The sequence below is a fragment of the Lagenorhynchus albirostris genome, chromosome 1 (genome assembly GCF_949774975.1).
Source record: "Lagenorhynchus albirostris chromosome 1, mLagAlb1.1, whole genome shotgun sequence".
Taxonomy (NCBI): domain Eukaryota; kingdom Metazoa; phylum Chordata; class Mammalia; order Artiodactyla; family Delphinidae; genus Lagenorhynchus; species Lagenorhynchus albirostris.
Genome location: NC_083095.1, coordinates 89991766 through 90008746, shown reverse-complemented (window position 1 = coordinate 90008746; position 16981 = coordinate 89991766).

Sequence of the window (16981 nt, the reverse complement as noted above, 5' to 3'; positions counted from 1 at the left end):
CTGTGTACCATACTAAATGTTTTCAAATACATAATCAAGTCAGCCTTTACTATTTGCTATTCACCAGGTAGGGCTTACATTTTATTATTTTGGGAGGGAAGGAGAACTAAGGCAGACTTTTATTCACCACTATGCATTTTCTCATGCTGAATATGTTTGGTATGTTATCTGTTTATCTTATGAGATTTATGGCATTTTTTTCTGCATTATTTTCCTAATTCATCTCCCAAACCAACCCTACTTTCCCAACCTTATATTTTCATAAAATGCTTTTTGATTCACCTCTATTATAGCATTTGCCTTGTTGAAGTATAGCTATCTCTTTATGTACTGTAAACCCTAGCAGAATTTTAGGCTGCAGTTGCCTCTCTCTCATCTTTGAGTCTAAGTGTGTAACACTATCTTGCACACATTAGGTCACCTTTAAGGGCTGCTATATTGAATATGTTCTATCCAATTTAACTCACATAATAACATTGTGAGATAGATTGTATAATTATTTTTAGTAAAAGAACTAAGACCTAGATTTGTTATATTTTTTTATTTTAAGTTGCTAGAGTCAGTGATATAATTTCATACAATTATAGAACATCATAATTGGAAGAGTCAATAAAGCTTAATTAGTCTAACTCCCCGTTCAATGCCCAAATTTCCTCTACAGCATCTATAACAACAAAACTCTATTATAACCTTTATATTTGCATTTCTAACCCTTAATGCAATCAATATCTGATTGTTACCATTAATTTCTTATAGTAGTTCAAATTTGCTATTCTAAAACTTCTATATACCATTTCTTTCTCTACCAATTATTACAGTATAAAATTTCTCTCCAAGGTCATCTACTGTCAAGCCTTCAAATATTTGAAGACAGCTCTGATATCACCATAAAATCTTCATTTCAAGCTAAACATCTCTAGTTGTTTATCTGCTCTTGGTATAATTTGGTTTCTACTCCTTACATCAGATACTCCACAGTTGTAGCTCAATCTTTTAAGGAATCCCAAACTACAAAACACACTATCTTATGTGATCACGTAGATTACTGTGAGACTGTTATCTTAGGTGTTATTACAAAGTTCTTATTTAATTTCCAAGTTAAACAACATAACAACATAAATAAAGGGCATTTTCCCTCTGGTAACTGGAAGAGTTAGAATAGTATGATTTACAGATGGAAGCCTAGGAGCAGTCTTCCTATAGGACATTAGGCTACCTTTTCAAGAGGTGGATCATATATAAACTTTTCCAGTTATGTGCCCTCTTGCTCCAATCCTGTTTCTCCCTTATGCTCCTTTGACTAGTGAACAAAAGGAAATGAGAGGCAGTGATTGAGTTATATGTGAAATATACTCGATCTTTTTTCTGACCACTGGTCTAGATGAATAAGCAATAAAACATAGAGGTGAATATGGATTTGAGTCTGTAGAACTAGGGAATACATATTTCAAAAATTAATTCTACTATCTTAAAAAATAGCTTTCTCTATAAATCAGCAACTGGTGGGTGGGAATTGCACAGAATGGAGAAAATATAGACTAAAAGAGATTATTAACAGGTATTATAGAGAATTGACATTTTAACTGAGTGAAATAAGTAAACTCTTGGCTAGATTGAAAGTTTAGATTCTGGTTGACTGTAGTTTTCTCTTCAATTCCAGAAATATGACAACTCCCAATTTAGAACAAAGACCCAAATTCACAAAAATGAGGAAAGCACCCTCTCTTTTACCCAGTAGAGGAAGTTAACCTAGCCATCAAGTCATCCATAATGCCATTATTTTGAGATTTTCTTTCCATTGTAATAGGCAGTGAACTTTCAACAATACCTCATTTAATTCTTTGGTGTGTATTAGAAACCCATAGTCTTTCTCTGCAAATTTGAAAGTTCCTTTCTCATACAAGCACGCACATGCACTCACATGTGTGCATGTGCGCACACACACCCATTAAGAATGCACCAACATTTGGCTTTACACTCTGTATTGGCTCAAATCTCCATTCGCCTTCAGATTTATCCTCAGACTTTGGGAGACCAAAATATACAAACCTACTCTACCTTCATTTCTAGCATCCTTGAACTTGGGCGGGATCAATGATCTCACAATCCTTCAGATTTACTGTAAATATTTGAATATTTACTTTGAAAGGTTGATTTGTCTAAGTGGAATCTTAAAATCTTCAGTTAAAGAATACTGTGTGATATGCATACAACCTCAGAACTCCTTTGTCATGAATCTGTGCAATATGAATCAGCAACAATTATATGTTACAATGTCTGCTGGAACAAACCTTAATAGCAGTACTTTGCATAGCAGGACTTACTGGCATCCAGTGTCTGTTTGCAGAGAAATTAATTATTTGCTGGAATTTGCTGAGGAAGTAGCCACTATAATATACCATTAGAATGTACATGTTTCTTATAGGATACCTGCTGTGAAGACCTTCTTGGCATCCTAACCTGGGTAAGTTGCTGAAATTAGTGTGCATGATGAAAGTTTAGATGCGACTGTAAATTCAGACAAGTGTTTTTTCTTGAAAGCCAATTTAATTCTTCCATTGCTACATTTAAAAAACTAAGACATTGACAAATATTCTCAAGTGATTTCATGGAGCAATTAGTGCAGGCAAATACAGAATAAAAAGATGTAAGTCCGGGTAACAATCCTAATTCTGCTTCTGAAAATATTGTCAGTATGCAAAGCTTTGGTTGGTGGGATTGTTACCAAGAAGGGGGACCCCTTCCAGGACCCAAGAGTGGGCTCTTGTCTAACACTTGGAAATGAGTTGTCTGAGGAGACACACATGCTGACAAAGCAAAAGACTTTATTGTGAAGCAGCGCCTGGGTGGAGAACAGTAGGGTAATGGAACCCAGGAGAACTGCTGTGCCACATGGCTCGCAGTCTCAGGTTTTATGGTAACTGGATTAGCTTTCTGGGTCATCTCTGGCCAGTCATCTTGCTCGTGCCCATATTTGGTCTGACTCAGGGTCCTTCCTGGTGGTGCATGCATCTCTCAGCCAAGATGGATTCTAGCATGAGAATTTCTCAGAGATTGGCAGGACATATTATGGCCTGGCATCTCCTCCTTCCTTGTGGCCCCTCCCGAATTCTCCTGGTTAGTTTTATGAGGCAACATTGTTCCTTATCCAGACTTCCTGTCGTGAGACAGTTCATGCAAGTGGTTATTATTGTGCCTGGCTAAGGTGGGCAGTTTCGGTCAACAGTTCCCTAACAGGATTGCACCAATGAAACTGTGTCTTCACCATCAACCCTATTTTCAGGATCCAGAATTTTCAAATCTGTACCGTAGTCCTTTAATATCATAGAGGGGGAGATCTAATAATTTGGTGGCAATGTCATCATAAGTACAATAATGGAAAAGGTAGTCAAGTTAGCATCTACCGGTGCTGTTGCTCACAGAAGCAATCTAGCAGCTGACAGTGCTAAGAAATTATTGTCTTGAACAATAACATCAAGCTTTACATTTTTGTTTCTAGAATTTCATTAACAAAATTGCAGTTACAGCTGAGTTTGATAAAATTTTGGATTCATTCTGTGATAGTAATGTTTAGCTTCTGGTGAACAATGACTTTGACACTCAGCCTTTCAGCATTTGACCAAAAATTTATTTGGTTCATCCCTACTTTATAGATATTTGCAAATTTAAAAGTCAGTTTTAATTTTTTTATTAGCAACCTTCGTAAGAGATACGTACATACACATAGATTCATAGTCTAATAGTCTGATGGGAAACAAACACAAATGTATACATACAGGGATATATTATAGGAAAATGTAAAAAAATAGAACCATTCAAAGGAGAAATGATTACATAAGATGACAAAATTCAAACTAAGCATATCTTTACTAATATATGTAAATGAAATAAAATTAAAAATTAAAAAAACCTCATATTGGACAAGAAAAAAATGTGTTGGTTAGCCTGTTTCTTCCAGCAGATCCCTTCTCCAACTTTTGCTGGTCTGCTGTGTACTCTGGGAGGCAGACTGCAAACTCTGTCACTTGGTCCCCCTGCCAGCTGGCTTCTAGTCAAACCGGGTTGATTCAAGGTACTAGCAAGAGATCAGAGAGCACGAGGAGAGAGAAAAATCATAGCACTTCTTCCCTATGTCCCTGATGATTATACAGGAGTACAGTTTCTACCAAATAACCTTTCTCAGCAGGACCAGCTCTTCCTGGACTTAAATAATGCTATCTACACCCCTTGTCTCTTCAGGTCTAAATATTGTATGTTAAGAGCTTTTCACTGTTTCTAGTCTCTGAGTATTGCAGCATCCTTTGTTGAGTCCCTGAATCCTGCTCACATTGAGGTAAATAGTCCCTTCACTAAAGTCTGTAAGGTGGACCATTGAAGCAGAAATCAGTTTCTTGCAAGGATGCTGACTGATATAGTGGCTATTACAAAGTGAAGTATATAAGAATATCCCCTTTACAGAGAATGCCAAGCGACTGCATTTTGTACTGCCCACCATGCAGAAAGAATCCTTTCAGCAGGTCCAGTTGGTCCTATAAGCTCCCCTGCCATGTAAGCATAATGACTCATTAGATCTAATGGTACTGGAAGTCTCTGTGACTGAGAGAGATGCTGTCTGAAGTTTCTAGCTAGGTCCTAGAAGAGAATTGCAGTTCATTTGCCTAATATTTTGAAGCAAAGCCACACCTGCTTCTGCCAAATATTCTCGGTTTGAAAAGCAGTTTCTGACTTGCTAATGGACCCAGGAAGAAATATCAGTAAAATACTTGAGAATGGGACACCAGGTAACTGTGTGCTTTGAAGTGTTCATGCCAACTGGGTGCTATTGCTCTCTGAGTTATCAAATCTTAAAGTGCATGTACATTAGCATTATAAGTTATGAAATGGAAATTATTTATATGAAACGGTCTGAACAGTTATGGGAGTCACAAGTACATTGTATGATCAGGTAACTCAGACTCCTACAGTCTATGCCTTATTTGCTGAATCTCCCTCAACCCATATTTGTATTCATCAGAAAATCCTCTGAAGAGAAGGTGCTCAGTAATCAAATGTGTCAGGTGTATGACTTCTCCCATAGATGGTTGTCTGTAAACCTCTTTTACCAGTGACTCTAGTGCTTACTTATTGGGACCATGTAGTAATCATGGTAGCATGGCTGGTGAATATGCATTAACTCAACAAAATGGACTACTCTTTAGCAAGCTTGATTTGGTAACTATCACTAGTGTCCAACCAACCAGTACCAGAGGCAATGCTGAGCTCCTGATATGCCACCATTCCATAGGGCCACCAGCCTGGTGGCAGGGTGATTACATTGAACTCTTTACATTATGGAGTAAGCAATGATTTGTCCACATAGAAACAGATACACATTCTGGAAATGGGTTCCTCTTTACCTGCCCTCTGTGCTTCTACCAGTATCACCATACATGGCCTTATAGAATGCCTTACTCATTGCCATAATGTCCAACGCTACATTGCCTTTGATCAGGAAACTCATTTTACAGTAAAAGAATTGTCACAGTAGATTCATAGCCATGAAACTCATGTTTCTCCATATGTCTCATTGCCAGTAAGCAGCTGGCCTAATAGAATGATGGAATGGCTTCCTGGAGGCTCAGTTACAGTGCCAGTTGGGAGACAGTATTGTCTGAAATTGTGGTACTGGCCTAATAGATTATACCGTCAGCCAATACATGGTTCCATATGCTTAAAAGCCAGAATATGAAGGTCCAGGAACTAAGAGGTAGAATCGAGAGGAATCTTTCTCATTATTTTACCTAATGTCCTATTTACAAAATTTTGTTTATCTTCCCTGAAACCTTGTACATACTGGGTGACTTTGAAGGCTTTGCTTTCCAAGGGAGGAAGACCTCTGCCAAGAAATACAGCTGTGTCTCTATTAAATTGAGATTTGAAACTGCACCCTTGTCATTTTTCACTTCTAATGCCATTGACCTAACTGGCAACAATGAAGTTTACTCTACTGGCTAGAGTGATTAATTCTGATTAGCAAGAGAAAATTGGGCTAGAAAAACTGGTCTGGAATCCAGGAGATTCACTATAGAACCTTTTATCACTTACATGTCCCATAAAAATAGTCATTGAAACAGTGTGGCCACAAAATAAAGACAGGCTCACCAAAGACTGTTAGTTTTGTGTCCTATGAAATGAAGATTTGGGTCATCTCATGAGACACAAAATCCTGTCCTTCAGAAATTTAGCAAAGTGTAGTTTGAACATGGAATGGATGATAGAAAAAAATTATAGCGATCAAATTTGGCCTCATGATCAAAGGCAAGAACAATAGCAGCTAATTAACGTATTTATGTTAATTGAGCATTTCTTTCCTCTTACCACACTCCTTGCTGTCTTATATGAAGCCTACTGATGGTGGGTAACATTAAAATTTACGTTTCAGTTTGGATTATGGCTGAATTGCTGATACCCTGGCACAGTTTAAGTCATAACAGAACTGTGGTTTTCTTAATAATTTTCTTAATCTTAGCAAAAGATGCAAAAGCATCCAAGAATGGATGCCGAGTGGGCATAGTGTTCTGGAACCTTTCCGTTTGCTTCCTGTATCTATTTTCTTTCCTTCTCTAACTTTCTTTTTGGTCATGGATACAGAACTGGTCATCCAGGTCCCTTTGTGATCTGAATTCTAGCAGAATACACTCAATGGGAGGCTCCAGTAGGGTTCAAGTTAGGAGGAGGGAGAAGGGGTTGTTTCTACCCTGTTTCCTCCCTACTTTGGTCCTGTGCCTCTGGCAGCATTTCTCCATGTATGGCTCCTGCTGGGGACCTTTCCTTGTAGCTCCAGCACTCACTTGGCTCTGGTGACACTCTCCATCCTTTTGTCTCTTTATGGCTTCCTGTGGTTGCTATGTCTCTGTTCCTGAGCATCTCTTGCTGTCTCATATATTTTTTAACCCTAGCTATATCTCTGTAAATGGGCTCTTTATTTCGTTCTCTACAGTTGAACCTCGGAGAGGAATCATGATTCCTTTCAGAATTGTCTCTAGTAACAATGCCACTAATTTACTGTATATAAGAAACATATCTAATAAAAATTAACTCAAAAACCTTGAAAGGGAAGCTTTGGGTAAAGGTATGACAGGGAAATGAAAACTAAGAAGAAAAACAAGGATCACAATATTAATATCAAGTTAGTTTCATTCGTGGTTGTTAAAAATATTAAAGGGACAAATACAGACATATTAATAAAAAGATAATATACATAAATAACTTATAAATATTAATTTACTAAATACCATGTCTACAAACTTCATAAAGTAAAAACTTCAGGAAGTAGAAACATTTTTAAAAGAAATTTATAGTACTCTTTTCTCAGCTGATGAAAGATCAAGTGGGCAAAACATAAGTGAGATTAAGGAGGACAGAAATAACTATTGAGGGAGAACTAGTAGGTGGATATTCATTCAAATGCTCATGGAAGAAGCTAAAGTCAACAAAGTACTGGGCTTCAAGGAAGACCTCAGGATATTCAGAAATGGAAAAGCAATGCAGAGCTTAATCCATAATGACCATGTAATAAGACTAGATATTAATAATAACAACTGTAAGCAGAATATCTATACCACCTGGTGTAAACATCTGTCAATAATTTCATTGGGTCAAAGAGCAAATCAAAATTAAGTTGAAATCTAAGAAATAATAATAGAGCATCATGCTTTAAAACATTGAACATAGCTATAGCAGCATGCAGAGGCTAGTTACTATAAATACTAAATTTAACATAAAAAAGAAAAAATTTAAGTTAATAAATTAAGCATTCAAGTAAAGAATTTAAAAATGGAACAGTGAAATGGATCAAAATAAAGGATAAATGAGGAATAAAAATAGAAATGGAAATGAATGAATTAGAAAATAGAAAACAGTATAACTATTGAATAAATCCAAGAGCCATTATTTAATCCAAAATTTAAAAATTAAAATAAAAAATATAGACAAATATTTAAGCTCATTAAAACAACATAAAGGAGAGAGTCCTAAAGTAAACACACAAAATTATAACATAGAAAGGGATGGTTACCATAGGTTATAGTTAGTTATAGCTCCATTTCTTTCTGTCTATCCATCTACCTAAATAGAAATTGAACTGATTCTGGCTTGAACAATTAAGATATCTGTCTGTCTATCTGTCTATCTATCTATCTATCTATCTATCTATCTTATTTGTTCAAATCAGTATTAGTTCAGTATCTATTTAGATAGAGAGACAGATAGGTAGATAGATAGATAGACATAGATTATTTAAAAGACAAACCCATAACTGAACTAGAAGTTATTTCTGGGTAGTGATGCTGCTTACAATTTTTAATTTCTATACTCTGTAAATATTCTATATTTTATTGAATAAGCATATATTTTTATCAAAATATCCAAATATATAAAAAAACTTAACAATGTATAATTTTAAAATACTGTACAAATATCAAACTTAGAACATAAGTAAACAGTGATACCATATAACTTTTCCAAGTTCAGTAAACATATCTACTGTGCTAATAGCTCCTAATAAGGTCGGGATTTCATAATTATATCTTAAAAGTAAGGTAATAGGTACATCTATATTGACTGGATGATGTACAGTCAGTAGTTGCCATAGAGCCCGATATTTTACCTATTTTAACGTGTACAAATATAATTTGCTGTTGAGAAATTTTAGCCCATTTAAAAATTACTTTTTATTATTACAAAAACAACATATGTATATGCATTGTAGCAAAATTAGAAAATATAGAGGACCAAATGGGCCAAAATATTCCCACCACTTACAGATCACCGTTGTTAATACATTTTCCTCTAGCCTTACATGTTATATTTTATCAAATGTAAATTTCCTATATTATTGCTTTGTAACCTGCTTTACAGTCAACAATCATCATATTTATATTTTTGTACATTTTCATTGCATAAAATACCCAAACTGTAGATTCTCCTGTTAATTTAAAATGTTATTTAGAGCAAATTTCTTCAAACCAGTATCAATGCAGTATCACACATTATATCTGATTGCCATGCCCCTTAAATACCTTTTAGTCTAGAACTTTCCCCCTTTTTATGACACTGACTTGTTGAAGGAATGGGGCCAATTCGTCTACAAAATATCCTACCTTCTGGACTTGTCTGATTGCTTTCTTGTGGAATCACTTAGTTTGTATTGCTTTATCTACAGTTATATCTTAAGGCTTAATGGTTTTGAGTTAAACATGCTTGGCTAGAATAAATCATAAGTGATATTTTGTACCTCATTGTGCATCACATCACAAAATACACAATATTAGTTTGACTCACTGTTAGTGATGCTAAGATTGATCACTGGTTTATGTGATATCTGACCCTTCTATCATTTAATTAGATTGTTCCCCTTTGCAAGTATGGGACTCTATGAATGCTCCCCCATAAAATATTCATTTAATGGATTTAAAAAATTGCTTGGATCGATGATTTCATTGAGGGTTTGTGAAATTATTTTTCCTAACTCAAATTATTCCTTCTCCATATTAGCTGGTGATGGAAATACCTTTAAAGTAGAGCTTTCCCTCATCAACTGGGGCTATTTTGTTGTCTTAAAATATAGTTCTTCACTGGAAGGGCAATGTGAGTACTTAAATGTTTATCTTTAGTTATCAATTTTCAAAGTAAGGAGTTGTTTTAACAGCTGCCTCAAAGGATGAAGGGTGACAAATGAGTTTTTTCCAGCTTTTCTTTTTTTAAAATCATTATGGACTCTTGGATTTTTATTGATCCATTGTGTTCCAACCCACTGAAATCATTTTTCTTTTTGATGCTCAAGTTGTCACAAAATTGACTAGTGGGAAATCTTTCTAGCTGTGTGTTTGGTCCTTTTGACATAATCCTGTTTCTCCACTAAATAAAATGATGCCATTTTATTTCAATGTTTCTCGTTTTAAAATGTTTCATTGGAATATAGTATACATACATTAAATTGTACAAATCATAAGTATACAGCACAATAAATTAGGACTGAGTGAACACACGCTTGAAACTACCATACTAGGTTAAGAAATAGAAGATTAACAGGACCTCAAAGTCTCCTCATGCCCCATCTTAATCACTATGCTACCCCTTTTCCCAAAATGTAGCCACTATCCTGATTTCTAATGGAGTAGAATAATTTAAACCTAAAAAGTTTATGTAAGTGTATTAATACAGAATGTCCCTGTTTGTATTTATTCCTCTTGCTCAAAATTATGATTGAAATTCACATAAATGATTGTTCTTTATCATACTTATTTCGCTAGGTGTATAATAGTCCAATTTATGTGTATAACACTTTTTTCTTTCCTGTCTTGCTATACAACTTTTTTCAGTCTGAGGCTATTATAAATAATTTTTTGTGAACATTTATAAAAATTTCTAGTAGTGAGTATGTACACATATTTCTGTTGAATAGATACCTTGAATAGATACCTAGAAATGAAATTCCTGAGTTATACAGTAAGTGTATGTTCAAATGTAGTAGATAATGTGAAACCCTTTTCCAAAGTGGTTGTTCAAGTTGCATCCCCAAAAGCATTGTAAGAGATTTCCAGTTCCTCCAGGACCTCATCAACACTTTAAATTTTTTTTAAAGATATTCTGGTGGATGTGTAGTGGTTTCTCATGGTGGATTTAATTATCATTTAGTTGCAGATTAGTGAACTTGAGTACTTTTTCAAATGTTTACTGGATATTTGTATAGCCTCTTTTGTAAACTGCTTCTTCAAAACTCTTACCATTTTTCTTATGGGTTGCCTCTTATTGTTGGAGATTCTGTGTATTCTGCATGCAAGCCATTTGTCAACTATATGATTGGCAATAATATTCTTCTAGTCTTTTGGCTTGCTTTTGAACTCTTACTGGTGCCTTTTTCAGGACTGCAATACTTAATTTTAATGTAGTTCAAATTATTAATGATTTTTAATTACCTATTAAAAAAATCTTTGCCTGACAAGGCCCTGAAGATATTCATCTATGTTGTCTTCTAAAATTATTATTGCTTTTACCTTTCCCATTTATATCTACAATAAATGAAAATGATTCTGAGGATTGATGTGCGGTAAGAGTCTAGATTTGTTTTTTCTTATGGATATTCAATTGCTAAGCACTGTTTATTGAAAAGATCATCCCTCCTACACTGCATTGCCCCCTTTGTCATAAAAGCAGGTTGTTCTTTTTCAGGACTCCATTCTATCATATTGGCCTATCCACCCTTGCAATACTCCTTTATTTTCTTCGTTACTATATAGGCCTTGATATCTGGTACTATAAGTAATTTATTATTCTTTTTTTAAGATGTTAGCTACTCTTAGACTTTTGTATTTTCATCTAAATTTTAGAGTTAATGTGTCAATATTTGAAAATAAATAAGCCTGCTGGAAGTATGATTGCTGTTGTAGTCAATGGATTAATTTAGGAAGATGAACACATATATAAATTGGGGTTTTACATATAGGAACATATTTTATCTCTCCATTTATTTAGGTTTGATTCAGTTTTACTCAATAGTGCTATGTAGGTCTTTTGGGATTTTTCATATATTCGATTAGATTTATTTCAAGGTATTTGATGTTTTGATCTATTCTAAGTAGTATCATTTTCGCATTTTAGTATTCTGTTTGTTGTATAAAGAAATTTAAATATTGGCCTTATATCAGAAACCACACTAACTGTGTTATTTCTAATAATTTAGTAGAAAATTCTCTTGGATATCACACGAACACAAACATAGACTGAAATCAAAAGTGGCATTTTTCCCTTTCTAATCATTACTCTTTTACTCCATGCATTGATTTTGAATAAAAGAGGATGAAATGGAATGGAAGTGATGAGTGTAACTAATCTAGCCTCACTTTTTATCTTGGAGGGAAAATAATATTTCACACTAAGAAGGATTTTCACTTGTAGATTTTTTCTCATATTTTTGAAGATGACATTTATTAAATTAAAAAGCTACTATAGTTTGCTGAGCTTTTACATAAATTGGTTTTGATTTCTAATTGGTTTTGATTTCTAATCTGCCATTCTTCATAGATTTTAGAAAACTTTTTGATTTGTCTTTTCATTCACTAGTGAATTATACAGATTGATTTTTAAATGTATTTTTGGCAAATTTGGGAGAAGGGGATAATATTTCAAACTAATAGGAAAGTTGCAAGAAAAGTTAAGAAACTACCATACATTCAGATTTTCCAAATGTTTACATTTTGCCCGTTTGTTTAAGATTTTCCTTCTTTCTCTTTCTTTCTGAAGAGTAATTTGCCATATTGTCCCCTTTATCCATAAACTAATTAGCTTGATTTTCTAAGAACAAAGACATCTCCCCATAACCACAGTACAATTATCAAACTCAAAGTTTATTTATTGATATTTGAATATTAAAACATCCGTGTATTTCTAGGATAAAAAAGAAATCTTTTAGGCTGTTTTTAATATTTATATGTTACTGGAGCTGTTTTGCAAAATACTTGTGTGGGATTTTTGCATTGCATCAATTTTTATGATAAGACTGGATTGTGCTTTTCTTTCATGTAGTACCTTGTCAGATTTTCTATCAAGATAATGCTGGCTTCATAAAAAGTGCTGGAAGGGGTTTCCACATCTTCTATTTTCTGTAAGTGTTAGACTACAATTATTATTATTTTCTTAAATCTTTTAAAAAAAGTTTATAAGTGAATTCTGGCATGTAGTATTCCAAAATTGAATATAGTAAATATTTAATTTCATGAATATATATCAGAAAACACAGATTTTCTGTTTTTCCTGTGTCTATTTTAGTAAGTAGTATTCCTCTTCAAATTTATCTATTTATTCTAGATTTTCAAATTATTGCCATAAAATTAGTCATAATACCAGCTTAATAAATTTTTAAAAAGCATATTTATTAGTGCATAATCTACACTTATTAAAATTCACCCTTTGTAGGTATATGGTTCTGTGATTATTGACAAATGTATACAATCATGTAACTACCATCAAAATCAAGATATAGAATATTTCCATCATCCCAATAAGTTCCTTTATGTACTAAATCCCCAACTGTCTTGGCAACCACTGATCTGATTTCTGTTTCTATACTTTTGCCATTTCCAGACTATCATGTAAGTGGAATGAAATAGTTTGTCACTCTTTGTGTCTTTTGTAAGAGTAATCCATGTTCTTGCATGGATTTGAGGTCTGTCCTTTTATAATTGCTAACAATCTATTGTATCTGTGTATCACAATTTGTTTATCGCTAGCTGATTGGTGTACATTTGTGTTGTTTCCTGTTTTAGGGAATTGTAATGATGCTATAAATATTTGCATAGGGATATTTATATGGACTTCTCCAACCCCCACTTGTTGGGGAAAATTCTTAGGAGAGGAATTTCTAGGTTGCCTGTAAATGTATGTTTAAAGTTATAAGAAACTGCCAGACAGTTTTCTAAGGGACTGTATCATTTTGCATCCCCACCAGCAAAGTAGGAGAATTCTCTTACTCATTATCACTTTCAATTTTGTTTAATTTTTAAAGTTTAGTCAATTTGGTATATGTATAGTGGCATCTCATTGTGGTTTTAATTTGCATTTCTCTAATGAATAATAATACTAGAATTACCATATGACCCAGCAATCCCACTACTGTGCATATACCCAGAGAAAATCATAATTCAAAGAGACACATGCACCCCAATGTTCATTGCAGCACTGTTTACAATAGCCAGGTCATGGAAGCAACCTAAATGTCCATTGACAGGCGAATGGTTAAAGAAGAAGTGGTATATACATACAATGGAATATTACTTAGCCATAAAAAGTAATGAAATTGGGTCATTTGTAGAGATGTGGATGGATGTAGAGACTGTCGTACAGAGTGAAGTAAGTCAGAAAGAGAAAAACAAATATCGTATATTAACACATATATGTGGAACCTAGAAAAATGGTACAGATGAACCAGTTTGCAGGGCAGAAATAGAGACACAGATGTAGAGAACAAACGTATGGACACCAAGGGGGGAAGTGGCAGGAGTGGTGGTGGTGGTGTGATGAATTGGGAGATTGGGATTGACATATACACACTAATATGTATAAAATAGATAACTAATAAGAACCTGCTGCATAAAAAAAAATAAAATAAAATTAAAAAAATAGTACTAATCATCTTTTCATGCGTTTATTGGCCATTTGTATATCTTCTTTGGTGAAGTGTTTGTTCAAATCTTTTTCTCCTTTTTAATTTTTAAATTAAAAAAATTATTTCATATTCTGCTAATGCTTTATATCTTTATAGGCAATTACTTTGTGATTCTTGAATTCATTTTCAAGTCAGGATCTTAAGCTCTTTTTTTCCTGGATTTCTTGAACTGATGGTTTCTGTGAGAATTATGCTGTGAAAAGCAAAACAGAAAGCTAACCAAAAGTGAAAAATTTGATGAGCAGTGAACACTATCATGACAAATGTTAGAACTCCATACTGTCAGTATGATTCTATAGTTTGCTTGCGGATCTTATGAAATCTAACATATGACTCTCAGAAAACAGAAAGTTAGAGATTGACTGCTTAAATATGTCTTAGACTTAAGATTTGGTCAGGTTCCAGGTGGGAGGCTGTATCCAATTGCTTTTTAGCTCTTTCTCCAATAAGATTTTTTCCTTATCAGGAGGAAGGATTTTTAAAAAATAAATGGTAGTTAAAAACAGGTAAGAAATGAGCAGGCCTCTTGTACTGCACCAGTTACTTATAACTCCATTGTAGAGCCATAGCAGTGCTAATCATCTGGAAGGGACCAAGGGAGGGCCTTATCATTGTATAACAGTGCACTCTATAGTTATGTAATATGCACTTCTCTCTTTGGACCTAATCTGAATTAAAATGCTATTATTTCATTGATAAATATGATATTTAAATTAGCAAATTAAAAATCACCATTATGTGTTAAAATTCCCTCTGATGACACTTCACTATGCAGAACAAGGTAATTACTTTGAGAAATCAGCTATTCCAAGGTAACTGGGCAGTTAAAATATTTTATCAGGTAAATTACCCGTCACCATCAACATTCATCAGGGACTCATTTGGATTTTATTACAGGTTGACATTTACTTATTTGCCCAATTTTTAAAATTACAGCTGTTGCACGATTGCCCCAGGGCACAGCTGTAGAAAATTAGCACACTAATCACATTAATTATCATAAATAAAAGGTTATAAAAGAGCAGCAAGTAACAGCATGGAATTTTTTAAAAGCAACTTAAGACATCCCTAATAATACCTTAAATTTATATAGCACATATAGAAATTGTCAAGTCTCTTTTACCCCTATAGTTTTTAAGTTTAGAAATTCTGTCATAGGGATGCTATTATTGATACCACTTCAGAAATGAAGAAGCGGAAGCCTAAAACAGCTGTTTGGCTGAGCTAAGATGAAACAACTAGATAGGTTCAAAGTCAAGTCAAGAGCTAAGTCTACTGAACTCCCAACACTCCATTTCCCCCCTATATTTCTCTCTTTCAGTGATGAAGAGTAGAATATCATTTACCTTCTATACTCCAGTCTATCAACACCTTCAGTGAACTGAAGATGCAAAATGTATCTTGATCTGCTTGCCTCTTTCCACCTCCAGTGCCACCGGTCTAGTCTAAGCAAACATCATGTCTCATCTGGACTACTTATTGTGATAACTCCCTTCCTTCTTGCCCCCATAAAATCCATATTCTACAGAGTAACCGAAGTGATATTTTTAAAATGTAAATGAGATATAACATTTTTATACTTACAATGATCTATGGATCCATGTAATCTGACCCCCTCTCCAATGTCATCTATCACTCCCTACCTCCTCACTCTGCTCCCTTTTCTCTGACTGTTGAGCATGCCAAGATTGATTCTACCTCTGAGTCTTTGTTCTTGTATTTTGCTCTGTTTGGAATGTTCTGTTTCCAGATTTTTGTGGAACATATTTCAAATTCCTCCTTCTCAGAGAAAGTTTCTTTGATAACTATACCTAATCTGGCTTCTCCTTGCTCCCTTTTCTTTCCCTCATTCTATCCTCCAGTCATTCTTTGTCATATGATTCTTTTTTTATTTGTATAGCGTATTTCTTTTGTTCTCAGGAATTACCTTATCCATGTATTTTTTTAATTGTTTATTGTACATCAGCTCTCATGCATTATAAGAACCATAAGAGCAGACATCTTGTATATCTTGGTCACTTCCTGTAACAGATGCTGTTCATCCTCCACTCATGTCTCTTAAGGCCATCCTGGAAATCACCTGCCCCTTCAGTTGACAGTTCCTATATATTCCAAAAAGCTTTCTACTTCAACACCTTCTGCCTGACGGCATTCTCTGGGCATTCGTCCTGGCAAGCAAGAAATGCCAGAAAGTTGATGCTTCTAGGTACAACCCTCAATCAGTAAATAAAATCAGGAAATCATAAGTAAAGTACACAGTTTTCTCATTCCTCAGGGAGACAGTTATAAGGTCAAAATTATAGGCATGTTTTATATCTTTCAGAGTCTCCAGCATAACTGAGCCCTAGCTGCACACAATAGTAAAAGACTTATTCATGTACATTTCATTGGCTTTCATGTCTTTCTCTTTCCTTAATAAAAACAAAAAAGATACTTATAAAATCATACCCATTTCCATACTGCAGTGCTTGATTGCATTCGTTAATCATTGTGTTGTCCCCTCTCCCTACTCTTTGTTTCTGTCTTCCTTTCTTTTTTCTATCCTAGCTTGTCTTATCCACACTAATGATTTTCCTTTATAATTTCCTTCTCTGGTTCATAGTATTTTATCTTGCACCGATATGATGTTTAACCTTAATTTGCGTGTTTATGTGTAAGTTGAGCACTGAATAATCTGGCGCTTTGTCAACAATTCTTGTGGGGTATATTTAGGTAAACATGGGAATGAATCCCTTGTGACATTCCTTTCTAATACCAAGGAACCAATTTTCATGACAA